Here is a 20,022-nt window from a genome sequence, read left to right as displayed (position 1 = left end):
TGAGGAATTGAGACTTAACTTATACTGTTTTCTGTGGAGAGGAAAACAAATTCTTGTACTTAGAAAAGAATTTATCATTGAAATAATTGAGTAGAGCATAAATAAGAATCCTGCTGTATTATTGTTAGAGTCTGTGAATGTTAGCCCCTTTAGTAGCCCACAAACTACATTTTTGAAACTATTATAAAGTAGATAATTCAACTAAAATCACAATATATGAACATTCTCATTTTTGATATTTTAGAAATATTAAAAATATTTCCTAGTTCTACTTTAGTCTAAGCAGAGATATTTTATCTGATGTTAGGTAATTTTCACTTGAAAAAATGCTAACATAGATTATGAAACTTGTAAGAAAAAACCAGCCCTTAAATCATTTTAGAATGTTAGATTTGTTAGTACGGTACGTGGCAATTTGGTCACCACAACTATGTCACAACCATTCTTTAAGAATTTTAGTAACTCCCATATTGGAAAAATGTAAACCCCTTCTACAGAGATCTAAATCTGTTTTTATTAAATGTACTTGAGTATACATACCTATTAACCACCTCACATAGTTCCCGGAACTGATGCTCAAGTTCTTTCATTATTAAAAAAAAAAAAAAAAAAAAATCACACACCACATTTTATCATAATAAATGTATTAATACTATCATGATATTTACTTCTTTTTGGCTTTAAATTTCATTAAGTGATACCATTGTCTTAAAAAATTTATTACGGAGGGAAGAAAGCAAACACATGTCATTTGCCTATCTCACTAATGTCAAAGTTTCCTTTTATCCTTGGGGTGGGGTGGGGGGAGGATGTGGGGAGACAAAGTGGTGTTAGGAGAATAAAGTCTCTGTCTTTCTTGGAGATGGGGTATTATTTTATGAATTCAATTTCATATCTATCTTGCCATCTGTCACCAGGCAGAAGAGATATAGGACAGTGGCAAATTCACATTAAAAAGGCTGTCTTGGGATAACAAAGAGAAAAGTTAATGGACATGGATTTACAAATTATTAATGATTTTTCTTGTCATTTCTTGAAAAATGAAAGCTATGCACGCTGCCTCTCTCTCCAAACAGATTGCATTTTATTCCTCTGCAGTTTGTCCATCAGCCTTCACTCTGACAACATAATCCAGAACTAATCCAGAGCATTCAGTTTTCCTTGTTGGCTCTCAGGCAGGCTGCTTAGACAAATCCTGCTACCTGTCAGCCCTCATGTGGGTGCCAAACCGACTGCCAGGTTAACCTCTGGGGAAGCAGGAAGACCTGCTGATTTAACCTCTACTTCCCTTCCAATAATCCACAGTAAATAGGAAGGATGTGAACAGGCTAACTGTTTTAATCAGGTCTGGATCCCTTAAAATCTGTTTCATACAGAGCTTTAAGAACTCGGGTTATGAACAACCCAACGTAAAATCACATGGCGGATCCTCCAAAATATGGGCCCTAAAGAAGCAGATAGATCAGATACACTGAAAGGTCTTAATACTCTAAAGTAGTCTGTGAAAATATATACACCACTTCCTTGAGCCACACCATTGCTTAAAACGACTTCTTAATTTTCAGGATGAGGTCAAAACCTATTTAGGAATAAAAAAGAAGGAAAAACCCAATTTGGTTATTATAAAGACACACTTTGTTAGTTTCTAATACGATTGCCATACTTTACCTTGTCTTTATCCCCTGCCTCCCCGAATACATGGAGATGCACACACGTTAATTCTTGTTGCATGATGGTGAATTTGAATATTGTTTACAGATCAGTCTCAAATGATTCCAACATGAGCAAATAACTAGACAAAGTTTTCAAATGAGTAAATATAAATTAATATTGCATGACATTTAAATGACATTGAATTGATCAAGAATAAAAATGGAGCACCTTAAGGTAAAAAGCTTCTTAAAAATACTCACTTTTTATTCAAAAAGACCAGTATATTCCCTTCTCCTTGTTGGAATTCAAGGCACATCAGTCTATCTGCTCCCGTAGCATCAACAATCCACAGCAGAAAAGCACTTGCATGAGCACGGTGTTCCAAGGCACACTTAAAAGTTTCACTAAGTTTACCCTTCTGAGAAAAGTAATGACAATTCACTCACTCTTTGAGTGTTAGGAAGGTAAAAAATATCTAGGTTAATACAGGAGGAGGTAAGCTTATACCGGTCTCTGGGGAGGGAATCTGAACTCTCTCACAAAGAAGTGGTGGGAGTCACTATGACTTCTAATGAGGATCTTTAGTTTTCCTCCATTTAATTGCAGGCTTTTCTCCAAGAACGAGAAGGACAAGGTTTGCCCCCTCCCTTTTTATTCCCTCCCACATAGCAGAAGATGAAAGATGGTGAATGTTAATCACACAAAATGAACATTCAGATGTGAGTTCAATGAAGTGGGTGCACTGTACACACATAAACACACACATACATGCATTACACTCACCTGAAGATTTCTGACCTAACCAGTTCTCAAATTAAAAAGTGTGTTCCTATTTAATTATTGTAGTGACGGATGTATTTTTGTATAATTATATCCTATATTTTATATGATAGAAATAAAAGCAAGAATTTTGTTTCATGAATACTCAATGTTTTTTTGAATAAATATTTTACTTTTTTCCTACTTAATAGGTAATATATGTTTGTACTTATTTGAAAATGGAATTTTAATTTATTTTTTTCAAACTTTTAAAAAACTTTTTGTTAGCATCCTTTTCACTTCTCTCTCTTTCCATGATCCATGTTTTTTTTTTTTTTTTCTCTCTCTTACTTTTTAATTCATATTTTCTTTTACTGGTGGTAAAGTTTACTAGACTGTCAGACAATAATTTATCATGAAGCTGCTGACTTTCGTGGTGAAGGTGAGAACAGGGATTAATTGTCAAACAACACCATATATGATAAAGCTTGTTTTAAAGCAGACCAATTTGTTTATGTTCTGTTTGGTAACTAAGCAGTTATTAAACTAAAATTCAGAAAGAAAATTTAAAATCAGAAAGACAAGATAAAGTTTAAAAATTCAACCACTGGAGTAAAAGTCTTTAAAGTCTTCCATAAGATCATATTGGTCACTATTACAAAGGTTGAGTACATTAGTTATCCTGATTTGAGCATCACATATTGCACACAGGTATTGACATTCAATGCTGTACCACACAGATATGTACAATCAACTGTGTTTCAATAAAAAAAGAAAGTGTTTTTGAAAAACAGCTTTATTACAGCAATAACTATAAATTCTCTGATATGTCTTAGAGCTGTAATCTTAGTATTGACCAAGGATGATAACCAAGTCCTTTACTAGGAGCCAGAGGCCAGGAAATAAGGACTTGGGTAGAGAGAGGGGGGCAGACAGTTGAGGGATAGGGACAAGCCAATTGATCAGAGATGCAGCTCTGGGGGAAAAAAGTGTCTTGAGAGAGAGGATGGAGTGAACCTTTTGGGAGAAAAGTAACTTAGGGGATCTATGTAAGTGAGTTGAGAAGAGAAGAGAAATAGAGAATAAAAGGAGAAAAGGAGTCTGGCAATGTTTACGTATGGATGCTGCATCTTACTGAAAATAGTTACAGAACTTTTAAAAATAGTGTTACTCAGTAATGCAATCTTTGCGGCACATGTAAAACTCATAATACATATCATTAGAAATTTTAAAGACACAGACTTTAACACATACATGCAAAATACAAGAAAAATCTCTTAATAATTATATGAAGGTGAAGGTTAGGAGTGTGAACGACAGAGCTGGACTGCCTAGGTTTGAAATTCAGCTCCACTATTCACTAGCTGGATAACACAGGGTGGAACTTACTGTCTTTATGCTCTATTCTTCTCCTCTCTAAAATGGGGAATACCTACCGCATAGTTGTGTTGCACGGATTACTTGGAATAATAAGTGTGTAGTGCTCAGCATGCAGCCTGACATGTGAATGATATCACTGCAGTTTAGCAATTACTCCTAAGAATACATGCGCTTAACCCTCATTTAAACTTCCACTGTTAGAACTTTCTAGTCAGGAATCATAGGTTGGTATTTTTTTTTTTTTGATGAACATATTGAGTTGTTTAAGGTTCATATTAGACAGACTATTTAGTATCTCTATATCAGAATTATATCCAGAGCTTTAGAGCTTTTACAAAAGAGCTTTGATCTTTTGGAATATGGAGTAAATTGATTTAAAAACACTCATACACTCCTTTGCCCTGATATATTTCAGGGCTTAAGTCGACCTACTTTTTGTTTGTATTCAACATATTTATTCAGTGAAGAACACACTATTTTCAAAACGGTTTTCAAGAAAAGTGGCAAGATTAATCATCGAAGCTGTATATTAAATAGAAATACAAAACATCTATAGCCACACTGGGTTGCTATTTGGTAATAATGATATAAGGCAACTTCAGCTTGAGCAGTCATGCTGTTTAGAATACATTGACTGTTATACAATTGATCAATACGTTGTAAACAAATGCTGAAAATGTTAGGCCATTTTTGATCATCTTTCCTCTCAAAAGCACCAGCTGTAATGTGTTATCTGGTTATCAATCATGTTTCATGTTTCTTATCAGCTCTGCACATTATGGTATGTTTGTAGTTGGTACATAACCTAAACAATACTGGCCTAATTCATCGACCTTTGAAATCTGGGTCTAATCTAGCAGTAAAACAAGAAGACTGATCACACTTAAAGAAGTCTTTAACTAGTTCTTACTGTCTGGTGAAATTTGAAATGATCACAGCCCGGAAAGTAAAGTACATAGTACATTTTACTCAAGGAATAAATAATGTTCAAATCAATGGATGAGAATAGAATTTGAACTTTGAATTTTTAAGTTAATATGTTTTTCAGAAAAGAAAAAAAAACTATACTTGTTTGTTAGGATGAATATGAAGAGACCAACCTCTGTCAGAATTTTGCCTCCTTTTTTAGTCCAGGGATAATTGATGACCCTAGAATGGTCTCTATAATATGTAGATGATTTTAATTTGGAATGAAATACCTCTAATGAAGTTTTGTGATTTGGGGATTTCCAAACCAAAATTTGTCTAGTGCTGTGAACAGACCTTTTTACTAAATGAATTCTAAGTTCATCTTTTAAAATATAAATGTAATCATAAATTAAAATCAGAAGAGAGAAAGTTCTAAATTAAGTAGAGCCAAAGAACTAATGGGAACCTTTAGTTAATAGATTTCTACATTCTTCACCAGTCCCCCGCAGTTTGACACACATCCACTTTGGATTTTTTATCAGCACCGCACTCTCCCGAGTGAGCCACAGGCCGGCCCTCTCTTTGGATTTTTTAATAGGATCATTCAGTACTTATATCAAACATGTTTTTAAAAATTTATCCTGAACATTATTATCTTTTATTATCTAAGAATATTCTATTGTATAGATATCAACAAATATTCCACCAGGCCTCTTTTGATAGTTAAATTTGTTTTCAAGTTTTTGCTATTTTGACCATTCAGTTACATAATATTTTTGCCTCTTATGCTTATTTTCTTACAATAAATTCTTAGAGGTGAAATGAATGGGTTAGACAATATTGGTGTTTAAAACTTCAGTATATACACTATATTGTTCAGTTATCTTTTAGAAAGAGTGAATCAATTTATCTCTCACTTTCTTTACATATCATCGTTAGTGTCCACATTACATTAACAATGTTTTCATTCTTTTTGTTGCTTTTTAAGATGGTAGACACAAAAAAGAGATATATATCATTCTTCTAATTTGCATTTGTTTGACTAGGAGTAGAACAACTTTTCATTGTTATTGGTCGTTTAATTACTTTTTTCTGATTCCTCTGTTTATTGTCCATTGTCCACTTCCCCACTGAGTTGTGAACCTTTTTCTTATTTGTGAGCTTTTTTACACAGTAAATATATTCTTCTTTATTATATATAATAAATGTATATTTATATATAGTAAATATATTCCCACTATATATTGCAAATATTTTCCCTTTTTGTTCTTCAATTATTATTGTTTTTTAAATTTTTTAAAAAATTTTTAGGTTTAAAGCATTCTGATCACAGAATATGGACTATGAAATTTCTGCTTTTAGGATTTTCTTGTTTTCTTTGTGACCTGATTTATAATAATTTTAAATAAATATTTTATGAATACTTAGAAAATATGTTCTCTGTTGGTTATAGATTAAATCTAATACATTAATTGTATAATATTTAAAAATTCTATATTTTATTCCCTTTTTATCTACTAAGTCTGACAGAGATTGAGGGGTTAATTAAATGCTCTTACTGTAATTAAATATCCAAAAATTTCCAAAAGACTTTAAAATTTTTCTAACAATATTTGCATAACACATTTTGATACTGTTATTAATTACTGAAAGTTTATGACTATTGTACTTTTATTTAGGAAGGGTCATACTTCTAGCTTAAAATAACCTTGGACATACATGATATTTTTCTTTCAATTATTCCATTATTAATATTGTTTACTAGATATTTGAAATCCTTTTACTTTAATTTTCCTATGTCATTGGCTTGAGGATATTCTTCTATTTGCTTAGCATTTCTGTGTCCATCACCTTAAGTGAAGCAGAGTTTTAGTGTTTTGAAGGTGGCTCTCTTAGTCAGGTTTTGGCACGAAGATTAGAATAACTTCAAAAGATACATTTGCAACTATTATTTTTTATATTTTAGATAATTTTAACTTAATACTGGAATTATCTATGTCGCTAGAGATAAAAGTGACTAATTAATAAAATTATTTTCATCTGAAACTTTTTGAGGGCATAATTGTCTGATATACTTTCAATTTCTTCCCTATCATTTTTCTATTTAGGTTCTCTACTTCATGAATCAATTTTTAAAAGTATATATTTTGTAAACTTAACATAAATACATAGAATACCACTTAAAAGTCTTCCAAATCGCATCTCTTTGTTATGCATTTTTTCTCATTCTGCTATTTGGTTGTTTATATACACCCTTTTTCCTTATTTCATTTATAAGAAGTCTGTCTCTTTAATCAAACATATATTAGTCTTAATCTGATGCTAATACTATTTTGATTTAATATTTACCATTTTCTAATTTTTAATATTTTCTTTCTCCTGTTTTTGTTGCAGACATTGGAATCTCACTCATCTATTATGAATCCTGAATTTGGCACTTGTTAGCCACGTGACCTTGCACAAGTTATTTAAATTTTCTTTTTCTTTTTTTTTTAAAAATTTTATTTTGTCGATATACATTGTAGCTGATTAATGCTCCCCATCACCAAAACCTCCCTCCCTTCTCCCTCCCCCCTCCCCCCCAACCATGTCCTTTCTGTTTGTTTGTTGTATCAACTTCAAATAATTGTGGTTGTTATATCTTCTTCCCCCCCCCCCCCCCCGGTTTGTGTGTGTATGTGTGTATGTGTGTGTGTGAATTTATATATTAATTTTTAGCTCCCACCAATAAGTGAGAACATGTGGTATTTCTCTTTCTGTGCCTGACTTGTTTCACTTAATATAATTCTCTCGAGGTCCATCCATGTTGTTGCAAATGGCAGTATTTCATTCGTTTTTATAGCTGAGTAGTATTCCATTGTGTAGATGTACCACATTTTCCGTATCCACTCATCTGATGATGGGCATTTGGGCTGGTTCCAACTCTTGGCTATTGTAAAGAGTGCTGCGATGCACATTGGGGAACAGGTATACCTTCGACTTGATGATTTCCATTCCTCTGGGTATATTCCCAACAGTGGGATGGCTGGGTCGTATGGTAGATCTATTTGCAATTGTTTAAGGAACCTCCATACCATTTTCCATAGAGGCTGCACCATTTTGCAGTCCCACCAACAATGTATGAGAGTTCCTTTTTCTCCGCAGCCTCGCCAGCATTTATCGTTCATAGTCTTTTGGATTTTAGCCATCCTAACTGGGGTTAGATGGTATCTCAATGTGGTTTTGATTTGCATTTCCCGGATGCTGAGTGATGTTGAGCATTTTTTCATATGTCTGTTGGCCATTTGTATATCTTCCTTAGAGAAATGCCTACTTAGCTCTTTTGCCCATTTTTTAATTGGGTTGCTTGTTTTCTTCTTGTAAAGTTGTTTGAGTTCCTTATATATTCTGGATATTAATCCTTTGTCAGATGTATATTTTGCAAATATTTTCTCCCACTCTGTTGGTTGTCTTTTAACTCTTTTAATTGTTTCTTTTGCTGTGCAGAAGCTTTTTAGTTTGATATAATCCCATTTGTTTATTTTTCCTTTGGTTGCCCGTGCTTTTGGGGTCGTATTCATGAAGTCTGTGCCCAGTCCTATTTCCTGAAGTGTTTCCCCTATGTTTTCTTTAAGAAGTTTTATTGTCTCAGGGTGTATATTTAAATCCTTAATCCATTTTGAGTTGATTTTAGTATACGGTGAGAGGTATGGATCTAGTTTCATTCTCCTGCATATCGATATCCAGTTATCCCAGCACCACTTGCTGAAGAGGCAGTCCCTTCCCCAGTGAATAGGCTTGGTGCCTTTGTCAAGGATCAGATGGCAGTAAGTGTGTGGGTTGATTTCTGGATTCTCTATTCTATTCCATTGGTCAGTGTGTCTGTTTTTATGCCAGTACCATACTGTTTTGGTTATTATAGCTTTGTAGTATAGCTTAAAGTCAGGTAGTGTTATGCCTCCAGCTTTATTTTTTTTGCTGAGCATTGCTTTGGCTATCCGTGGTCTTTTATTGTTCCATATAAATGTCTGGATAGTTATTTAAATTTTCTGTGTCTTGGTTTCCTGCTTGCAAAATTCAAACAATGACATCTACCTTATAAAGTCAGAGTTAAAAAGTAAAAACACTCTAAAGTGTTTAATGGAGTGTAGAAGCAGAGTGGTTATTTAATAAAGAAGCTCTATTGACATCATTAATGTTATATATAATAATTATAATGTTTTAAGCTAAATGAATGGTTCATTTATTTTTATTCATTTCGTTTCATAATGATTACCCTAAGGCTATACATCTGTCTTCACTAAGCCATGGCTGCATCTCACAAGCATTGAAGTGTAGTGTTCTCAAATTTATTATTTCCTGAATTGTTTACTATGGCTTTTAAATTTTATTATTTAAATATTGATTTAGATAAGTTTCTTAAAAATTCCAAGAGAGTACTTGTCTCTTAACTTTCCATTTTTGTTGCATTGTCAGATATAGAAAACGGGACTTAACGCAGTTTCTGAAATTAGGGATTTGTTGAGATTTTCTCAGTATATATATATTGGTGCGTATATATTATTTATATACACATATTGTAATACTGTGAAAATGTTTAATGGATACTTGAAGAGAAATTTAATTTAGGCTTCGTATGGTACACAGTTAATGTATGTTATAAACTTATAATATATAGTATTATAACCTTATAATGTTATCTTAATTTTCTTTGCCCTCGTATGTTATTTATGTACTTGCTTTTTCATATATTTAATAAGAAATAATAAACTTTCCATAATAATTAGTCACAATAGTTCTCATTCTATTTGTAATACTTAACTTATTGGAGAACAGTGAGTTTGCTTCATGTTATTAAAGTAAACCTGAAATTTAAAAGTAGATATTGTAGTTAAAGGAATTTGTCCCCCTTCTGACAACTTGTTTGGACTTTCTTCTCTTTAAAACAGTGTACTTGGTCCATTTTACTTTCAGTTTTATGTACCAATTGCAAATTCCATAATAATCGAAGAGCCTCACTCAATATCCTTTTGCATTAGATTTAGGAGGTGCTACAAATTTATTTTTCTTTGTCTCCTTCAATATTCTTGGGAATTTGAGAAAGTCTGATTCAGAATAAGTGAGAGACAAAAACAAAACTATCAAAAAAAATGACTTGTAACTAGAGGTTGTCTGTTTCTTTTTTAAAAATAAAATCACAAAAATAATTTCCCCACTAAGGAAATGAGCCATAGTGGAACTAAGGAGGAAAATGGGAACCAAGATTTATGTAGTGGTGAAAATTAATCTCCTCATTATTGTGAAATAGAGCTTTCTCCAAGCCAATTCTCTTCACATCTTTTATGAGCCATACAAAGGTCATACATTCATTCATTTATCAATTATTAATTTATCAAATAGTTCATTCATTCATCCAAAACATTCATATACAAGAAGAAAAGCATTGTGGGTTATGCCTCTAGTGCTGTGGAGATATTAAAAGATTAATAAGACAGTGATTTTGTATTTATATAATTTGCCATATAGTAGGGAAACAACATATGGCCACAATTAAGTAAATGCAGAAATGGAGAAATTTTTATTTTCTTAGCAGCTGGTATAACACTTTATTTTATAGAGAGACTCTCCCCCCTAACCTGCCCCATGCCTCCCAATGATGTTAGTGATGATATTTTGATGAGTTCCCATCTGGACAGAGGCTGAACCTCCAAGGTCTGGCTGTCAGCTGGAGCCCAGGCGTCATAAAAAAGAGAAAGCCCTCTGCCTAGTAGAGGGACATTTGGCCAGTGTGGTGACCACTCTGGTTGGCTGAACACTCACTGTGTGGGGAAAGCACAAGAAGATAAGACTGCCTGGAGCCACTCATCTGGGAAGGGGACTTGGGGAAGACAGGAAATAGCTAATAGGGATTTAAAACTGCTTTTAAATTGTTTTTGAGGGTGTGTGATGTAAAGTACCTATTCTACAAGTTACGAAATTTTATGGAAAAAAAATAAATCTTTATTTCTCATCAATTAGTTTGTCTAATAGATTTTGTGGGAAACACTAAAAAGTGTAGGGTCTCACATACTTGTTGGTGCCAGGTTAAAGCAGAACTAACTGGTTGCATAGATTTTAGAAACCAAAGAAAAAGAGGAAAGCTGACATTTGGGTAACAGTAAATCAAAATGTCTGATGTGGTATAACTCATCCGCAAAATTGCACTTCTCCCCTACAAGAGTTTAGAAAATGGAAAGATTGTGGAGACAATGGCATTTGAAGCGGGTTTCTTTGGTGACTGGATTGTGATCATAAGAGATATACGGGAGGACATTGTTAGTAGGAATAAGAAAGTGGGTAGATTTAGACATGTAGACATGTGTCAGATGTGTTCAGAAAATGGGGAGCAATTCTGTTTGTTCAGACCTTAAAGATAATGTCCAAGAGTTATAGAAAATAATGTTGGACATGCATAATTGAAAGGATCTAACATGTTCCTAAATATTACATTACTGGCTGACCCAATAAATAGCAATCCGCTCCTTGCCAAATTAACAGATATATAGAAGATAATTCTCATAAAAAGCTAAGATTTGTTTAAATAAACAAAATAGTTTTAAAGCTTATCTAGAGTAATAAATATATGAGTATATATCCACAAAAGACATAATAATGTAACATAAAACACAGATACAATAACTTAAACATTTTGGTAGTGATGTTGAAAATAAGCAGATTTATATGTACTGGAAGTGCTTGAAATAGACTTACTGGGCTAAAGGAGACATAGAGTTGACCGATGAAGGAAAGGATTATTTAGTCCATAGTATTAAGATTGTCGTTTTGGGAAAAAAATGTAAACCCCAACATTTCACATTTTATATTTTGAAAAAATCAAGTCAAATTAAATAGTTTAAAAATATAGAAACACCTAAAAATAAATAGCACCAAATACCTGTTAAACATTTATTTCGGGGAGAAAGAGGAAGCATATGACTGGGAAATTTTAGAAGCAACTGAAGTCATCATAGAGTTGAATATCTACTGTTGATATAAATAAGATTGATATAAACAAATAGGATGTAAATAGGAATTTGAAAGAAGGAGAGTCCATTTTGGATAGCAGGAGCTGAAGAGATTTCATCAGAACCAGACCTGGTCCTTAAGGGAAGGAAAGGATTTGTTCTGAGTAGGACAAGTGGACAGGAGGGGAAGTGTGAAGTGGCCTGCAGCTGGGGAAGACATTTGCAGGGCAGAATGACCCTACTGGCCTGTTTGGAGCTGCATGTGCTGTTGGGAAGAACGAAGAGTTCAGATTTAGAAGGACCTTGAGAATCAGTCTCAGGAGTGTGCATAGATGGTACAAAATGATTTGGAAGGTGGTTGTAGGAAATTAGGCATAAAATAAAGATGAGTAGAAACTTGATTTATTTTTATTTTCGATCATTTTTTTCCCATTAGCTTACCCACTGTTCTGACTTTTCAATATAAATCTCCAGAAAGAAAAAGCGAAAACTTCGTTTCCATTAAGATCTCTTGGTAACCTCTTGTTCTGGGTAGGAAAGATGGAATACTCATATACTCACAGCAATTAAATCAATTTTAGAATCAAATGACAGGAGACCAGCAAGCTCTTGGCATAACAGTTTTGTGCCAGTCAGCACCTTCTATTTCTGATTGAATGCATTTGCAATGGATGATTCCAGCATTGTGCAAGATTGTCTTGCCACACCTTGCAATTTCTAAAATAGCAGACTTTCTCAAGTGTAATGAAATATGGGGTAACACTTACTTGAAATTTACTACTTTTGTTGATAACAATGCTCTATCTTATCTCTTTTGCCTTTTCATTGATAATTCTAGCTCAAATTCTGATCACTCAACTTCCTCCTGACAGTTGTACTGTAACAAAATAGTGAGGAATAATGAAATTTGGGATCGATTTTTATAGGATTTGCTAAATTCTAGAAATGATCAATATGGCTAATATGTATAGCTATGTTTATAAATTTAATAGCTAATCCAGTAATTTGTATACATTTTATCATTTAATATTTAAAATAACCCACTGAAGTAAGTACCCATCTTACATTTGAGGAAACTGAGGCTAACAGAGATTAAGAAACTAGCTGGGCTCACAGAGCTGGTGAGCAGCACAGCTAACATCTAAATCCAGGCAGCGTAGCTCCAAATCCCAGCCTCTGAGACACTACATCATATCACATCCACCATTCACTAAGTGTAGAGTCTTCCTTATTTGTCAAGATTCAGTTAAACCTTACTTTCTCACTGAAGACTTCAATCCCTCACCCGGATTTACTCACTATATTCTTTAGGCTCTCAGTAAATTTTACTTGTACCTTTACTATAGCATGTGTCACACTACAGTTTAATCTGTCTTATAGTTTTATAACAAGGATTGCAAATTGCAGACTGAATTCTGCTGAAAGACCATTTTGATCTGCTGGCGCAGTGTTTAAAGATATTTTATTGTGAATGCCTCTGTGTGGGGTGTACACTGTACAGTTATTTAGAGTTCCTATCACTCCCTTACATCTTACAAGTAGCTAGTTCTGAATTGGCATTTCTGCCTATCCTCTCAAAGGCTTTTGTTTCTAAGTTCTGTGTTGTGTGTTTTCGTTTACCCTCTGCCTGTTCTTTACTCCAGTCTTCCTCCATTACCCCTCCCCAGACCTCATCACTATATTAAAAGCTCTTTGAAGTCAGATCCTGTATTTTATTCTTTTTTTTTTTTTTTTTACTTCCATTACCATACGCCACAGCACCTGGAATCATATAGTCAGCCTTAAATGAAAGGTGACTTTTTAAATTTCTTGGCCTGCTCTTCTTGATACTTAGGATTATATAAAACTTCTATAAAAGTAGAAGTGCTCTATAACTAAATATTTCCAAGAAATTTTGAAAGGACATTATTAACATTAACCTTGACATAAGCCATTTTTAAATGGCTTAAATGGCACTTGTAAATCATTCCTTAGAACTACGTCTATTGCTTTTTAAAAAAAACACATAAGCAAACATTTCCCCTCAACAAAAATGTTTATTTAGTCAAACATCTGATAGTAATCTCACCAAATAGCTACTTGAGGAGCAGTATTTTTTCATAGCACTTTATGAGTCTAGATGTAGTCATAATGGTTGCAGGTCATTATTTCCTATCTGATAGCATGTTACTTTCCCAATCTTTAGTAATGCTAAACTTGGAAAAGAATCTACTCTAATACCACTTTGTTATCTATAAATTACATACCAAGTCAAATCTTTAAAAAAATTATGTACTAATTGTCACTTTCTTTTCTTTATTGGAGACAAAACCAACACTTTTAATTTGAAAGCTGTGAACATCACTTCAGTTCCCTTGTTTCTAGATGAGGGACATAATCAGAAAAGATTATGAGGTTAAATTGTTCATAATCATTTTTTTGAAGAAAACTCATTAACCTTAGCATCAATATTTATGATATTCTAACAATATTTCTGCTCTGGAGTAAATTTACTAAGTAGATTATGGTCACGATTCATCTGTACTGAAATATAAAACTACCTCAATTAAATTAAATATGTTTTGAGTGTGTTACTTGTAATAAGTATTGTTTGATTCAAATTATTATCCAGTTATTGGACAAAAACTGAAATTTTCAAGATATGATGAAGGACAATATACTGACATAGAATAAATAGAAAATGTACTAAATACTACAGGGGAATATAGGTAGCAGGGTTTAATCAAATTCTATTATATATAATATGGAATCAAGAATTTTTTTCTTATGTTGCTCCTTGACATCCATTTTCAGTATCTGGTACTACCAGCTTCATTTACTGTAAACATTTCATAAGTTACTTTTCAAAACATGACCTCAGTTCTGTAGGGATGCAAAGGTTTTTAATTCTAAAGGAGGAAAAAATGTGAACTCATAAGGCCTATATCTTGGACATACTTTTAACAGTTTGGGTTTAAATGAGACCTATTTTGCTGCACTTGTGGATGGAAATGAATTATACTTTTTCTTTAACTCCTGTGGCAAACCATTTAAAAGTATGAAATTAAACCTGCACAGTGATTGTCATGCACGGCTGGAAGCGATACCACTTCAGCCTTTGAAACACACTGTGATTGGTGTTCATGTGGATTACATTTTAATATTATACTGGAAGCTTAATTATAAAGGATTATTAGCAGATCATAAGAGGACTACAATGAAATAGGGTCGTGCAGAGTGGAATATTATTAGCTGTCTAATCTTCAAGTCACAACTTCCTCTCAGGTTGACAACTTTCTTCAATGTGAACTGTGGACTGGGTTTATAAGGGCTACGAGTTTTTTCTGCTGACATTTTTAGCAAAAAGCCAGTCTGCACTGCTGTCACTTTGAATTTTTGTTTGTTGATTTGGTTGCTTCTAGTAATGTTCTATGATCCTTAGAAACTGAGCTTCATAATATGTTCTATCAGAAGCTTGACTGCATTGGCTGACGAGTATCAGTTGATGAAAAATGAGTAAGATATAAGATAATAAAATCTTTATTTTCTTTCCTTGGCAAAGGTAAAAAATGAAATGAATGAATGTATTAAAGCAGGTATTGGGCTCCACATTAAAAATCTTTCTAATCTCACAGCAAAACTGCAATTAGGCAAAGAATCAGTGCTGCCTGTTAAGCTTTTCAACAGATGATAGGAGTGGCCTGGCATAGCCAACTCTGTTTTTCATAATGTGAGTCCAGCATTGTCTTAAAATAGCACTTATGTTGACTTTGTCATGTTAACTGTGGGAACTTTGGAGGAAATACATTTAGGCACTTGAAGACTATAAGTTAAAAGATAAGGCCAACTGATACTGTGAGCAGGGTGCCTGAGAGGTAAATTGCATGGAGAAACTAAACATGACAGGCTTAGATAAAACACTTATTATGATTAATACCAGGAGTAGTAACAAGCTCGTTTCTTTCTGCAGCCCCAGGAAACCCCACTTTTACCTGATAATGTTTATGGCTCCAGCTCACTCACCCAATGCCCCATACTTTCTTAATGGCAGGCTACTAATCTGTGAAACATCAGGACTTTAGGAATTCTTGCTTCTCTGATTTTCACCTTTCTTTAGAAGATTTACAAATCATTACTGTCCAATTCCCCCATCAAGAGCTTAAAGGAGGTAGGCCAGAGGTCCAATATTTACTGAAACTAACCAAGACTATATATCATTTGTTTTCCTAGATATAGTTAGATATCATCTGCTGTTGGTTTTTGGAGCATGTGCAGAAATATAGTAAAGAGATTTCACCTGAGTTATTTGTGAAGGGAATAAATGAGGTAGACTAACTAAACCAATATTTGGGAGCTTACTTTGGGCAAATATGAGAGGCAGCAAGAGATGTAAACTCATAGCACTATTAACATCCACAGAAGGCAAACTCATCTGCTTTTATTCATACCACTCATAATGACATTCTACATCTTCTTAGAGCTGTAGAATTTTGAACTTAGAAGATGTAAATTTCTTTCAATCTGACCCACTACTAATCTATTATATATCCCTAACATTTTCACACATGAGAAGCTCATTATCACTTGAGGAAGCACTTTGATTTCCCAAACAGCTTTATTCTTATCCAGTTCTAACTAGTATTGATCTGATCTGTTGCTGTATGGCATGTTGGTACTGTCCAGAAAAAGTAGAATTCTTCTTTCACAGGGAATTCTTTATTTATTCAAAACAATTCTCTAAGGTAAGTATTCTACTTGCAGAAAATATCCAGTTTATTCAAACATTTGTCAAATGAAATGGTATTCGGACAATTCAATTCTTTCAGAACATGCACCATTATTTTAATATTCCACTTAAAATGCAGCATTCAAAGAGAATACTTTACTCTGGATGTTGTATGACTAGCCCATAATGTAGATTATTACTCTTGCAGTGGAAACTGTACTTTACTTAATGAACTCTAAATTGTACATTACTTTTTGGGGGTAGTCATTTCTTGGTTGACTCATACTATTAAGTGGAAAGAAGTCAAATAAGCCCTAGGTCTTTTAAACATGTATTTACTGCTGTTAAATTAGGCATCCATTTAAGTAATTTTTTAAAAAAATCTATGTCTAGGACCTTAAAACTCGTCTCATTAGTATGATCCAAATATTCCAACCTATTGGGATGTTTCCTCTAGATTCACATCAATGTGTAAATTAATAGTGCCTCTATGTAATTTAACTGTGCATCTGTGCAATCTAATCAAGTACATACACTTCTTGGCACTAACCATTCAGTAAATATTGTATGTGAGCTGCACGAGAGTAAGGAAAAACTATTGGTTTTTTTTTTTTTTTTCTAAGTTATTACTGCACCTTTAGTGCTTAGGAAAGTGCAGATGCATTGACAAATAGTAAGCACTCAATAAATACTTACTGAAAAAAAGAATTAGCAAACAAACTGTGAAAACTGTAATGTCATTAGTGTGTAAGTGTGTCCATCTCTCCCATTTCCAGTGACATTATATTCACTTGAAAGATGGCAGCTCTGAGAGACGGGTAGCATCAGAAAAGTCAAGGAAGAGGTTGTTTTTCCATGTTAATTTCCCTTCACCTTATCACTGCACGGAAGAGGCCAAAAATCTTTCAATATCCCCTGGTTCAGAAATAGTAGGAAAATTTTGTCTAGACAGCAGGGGCTGGAAGTTTCAGGAAGAGCTAACAGACGTGAAGGGGTCTTGAAAACTGAAATGATGGTAGAGTAGGTAGCAACACATTTGGATCTATTTCCCAGGACCAGATGGGATAAAGAATGTTTCAGTGGATGCCAGCTTGAATAGATTATGTCTCTTGCACCAGTTGCCAAACATCCCCTCTTTTCAACAGTTTAGCCTTGGTTTCCTGGTATTTAGGTGCAAGTCTCAGGAGAGGGGCCACACATGTAAATTCTTCTGAGTTCATGAAAAAGTAAATTTACATTTTTTTTGCACACTGAGTTTATAAATTGTTTAATATACAGTAAATAATTCACGGGACCCAATACTGAACACACCAAGATTCTGAGAATATTACAGTGAACCAGCCCTCAGAACCAGGTTATAACACGGAAGAAACCAGAGTTTTAAAACTAGGGCTCAAGACTTTTAAGTGTTATCAAACATTAATTATTATCAAGCATTACTAAATATTAATGACTATAAACAATAAGACTCACGGTATGGTGAACTTATTGCAGAATCACTTGCATCACTGATAGAGGATTATATTATCAAGTGTTCTTGGTTTCACACAATAGAGTATGTTCTGGGAAGTTTAAATAGAAAAGAAATATGTTAGAAGGATGGTAGGTATTTCACAGAATTATTGGGGAGGCAAGTGAAGCTTAAGGTTAAGCTCAAACTCTGTCCAAAACTGTGCCCCAAATTATGGCCTCTGTCACTGATGCCACCAAGAATGGAATGTCAGGAACTCAATCTTACTGCAATGAGCACAACTACCAGCACCAGTGTTCATTTTTGCATTGGCAACCTGAACATGCACCCCCTGCCCACCTAAGACACTGAAGCCTTTGCTGCAACCCACGCCAGTGAAGTTGAAGCCTCTGCTTAAGGTGCTCATTTCTAAATCAAAGGCTTGAGTACTTGGGTATGATGGGCACAGGTTAGTTCACAAGTCTGTAGGTAGTGGTACGGAAGGCTGAGATTCTGTATTCTGACTTCTACATTGAAAAAGGAGACAAAATCTGGACATTTTCTCTAATACAGGAAGACTATTCAAAACAGTGGGAAGATGTGAACTCAAGCATTCAATAAATATTTACTTAGTGTCAACCCCATGCTTAAGACTGTTGTTATTTGGGACATAGAACTGAACAAGAGGTCAAATATCCTGGATATTGTACAGTCCATATTCTGGGGAGTTGACTGAGAGGGTAGAAGAAAAGAGAAAAACAGGTAATAAACGAGCACTTAAGTAGAAACTTTAGTATGTCAGATAGTTATAACTATTAAGTCAAATAATGGAGCTGGGAAAGGAGATAGAGAAATGCAGGGGCAAGGATGGTTGCACATTTAAATAGTTATGGTTATGGTTATGAAGGCCTCTCTGCAAATGTAATATTTGAGACCTGAATGACATGAGAAGAAATGACAGAGGTAATAATGAGAGGGAAATAAGGGGGGGGGGGGGGAAATGTGTAAATCCTTCCAGCATATTGTAAAAACTTTGGTTTTCACTTTGAGCTCAAGGTTTGTTTTTGTTTCTGTTTTTTATAGGCTTTATATTTTTAGAGAATTTTTAGGTTCACAGCAAAATTAAAAGGAAGTTACAGATGCTTGCCAAATATCTCCTGCCCCCACACACATGCAGAGCCTCCTCCCCCATTATCAACATCCCCCACCAGAGTGGTACATTTGTCACAACTGATAAATCTACATTGACACATCACAGTCATACAAAGCCCACAGTTTACATTAGAGTTCACTATTGATGTACATTCTGTGAGTTTGGATAAATGTATAATGACATGTATTCACCACTATTGTACCGTACAGAGTACTTTCACTGTCCTCTGTGCTCTGTCTATTCATCCCTCCCTCCCTCCTCCTAACAACATTTGATCTTCATTGTCTCCATAGTTTTGCCTTTTCCAGAATGTTATATAGTGTGAATTATACATGCATCCTTTTGAGATTGGCTTTTTTCACTTAGTAATAAGCATTTAAGCTTTCACCATGTCTTTTCATGTCTTTTCCTCCATGTCTTTTCAAGCATTTAAGGAAGCTTAAATGCTTATTACTTTACATGTGTTATTACATGTATTTTACATGTATTTGGAGGAAGCTTTACATGTACTTGGAGTAAGCTTGTAATACATGTATTACATGTATTGTTACATGTATATGGAGGAAGCTTAAATGCTTATTACTTCATATGTATTATTACATGATATCTTTATAGAACTGAATAATATTCCATTCTCTGGATGTACCACAGTTTATTTATCTCTTCACCTACTAAAAGTCATGTTGGTTGCTCCCAAGTTTTGGCAGTTATAAATATCTGTGTGCAGGGTTTTGTGTGGACATAAATTGTCAGCTCCTTTGGGTAAATAGCAAGGAGCATGATTACTAGATCATATGGTAGGAGGATGTTTACTTTTGTAAGAAACTGCCAAATTGTCTTCCAAAGTATCTGTACCATTTTGCATTCCCACAAGCAATGAATGACAATTCCTATTGCTACACATCCCTATCAGCATGTGGTGATATTAGTGTTTTGGCTTTTGGCCATCTTAGTAGGTGTATAGTGGTTTCTTGTTTTAATTTGCATTTCCTGATGACATGTGATGTAGAGCATCTTTTCATATGCTTAT

Source organism: Cynocephalus volans, chromosome 9 (genome assembly GCF_027409185.1).
Source record: "Cynocephalus volans isolate mCynVol1 chromosome 9, mCynVol1.pri, whole genome shotgun sequence".
Taxonomy (NCBI): domain Eukaryota; kingdom Metazoa; phylum Chordata; class Mammalia; order Dermoptera; family Cynocephalidae; genus Cynocephalus; species Cynocephalus volans.
The sequence above is the reverse complement of the archived record's forward strand: the minus strand, read 5'-3'. Positions refer to the sequence as shown.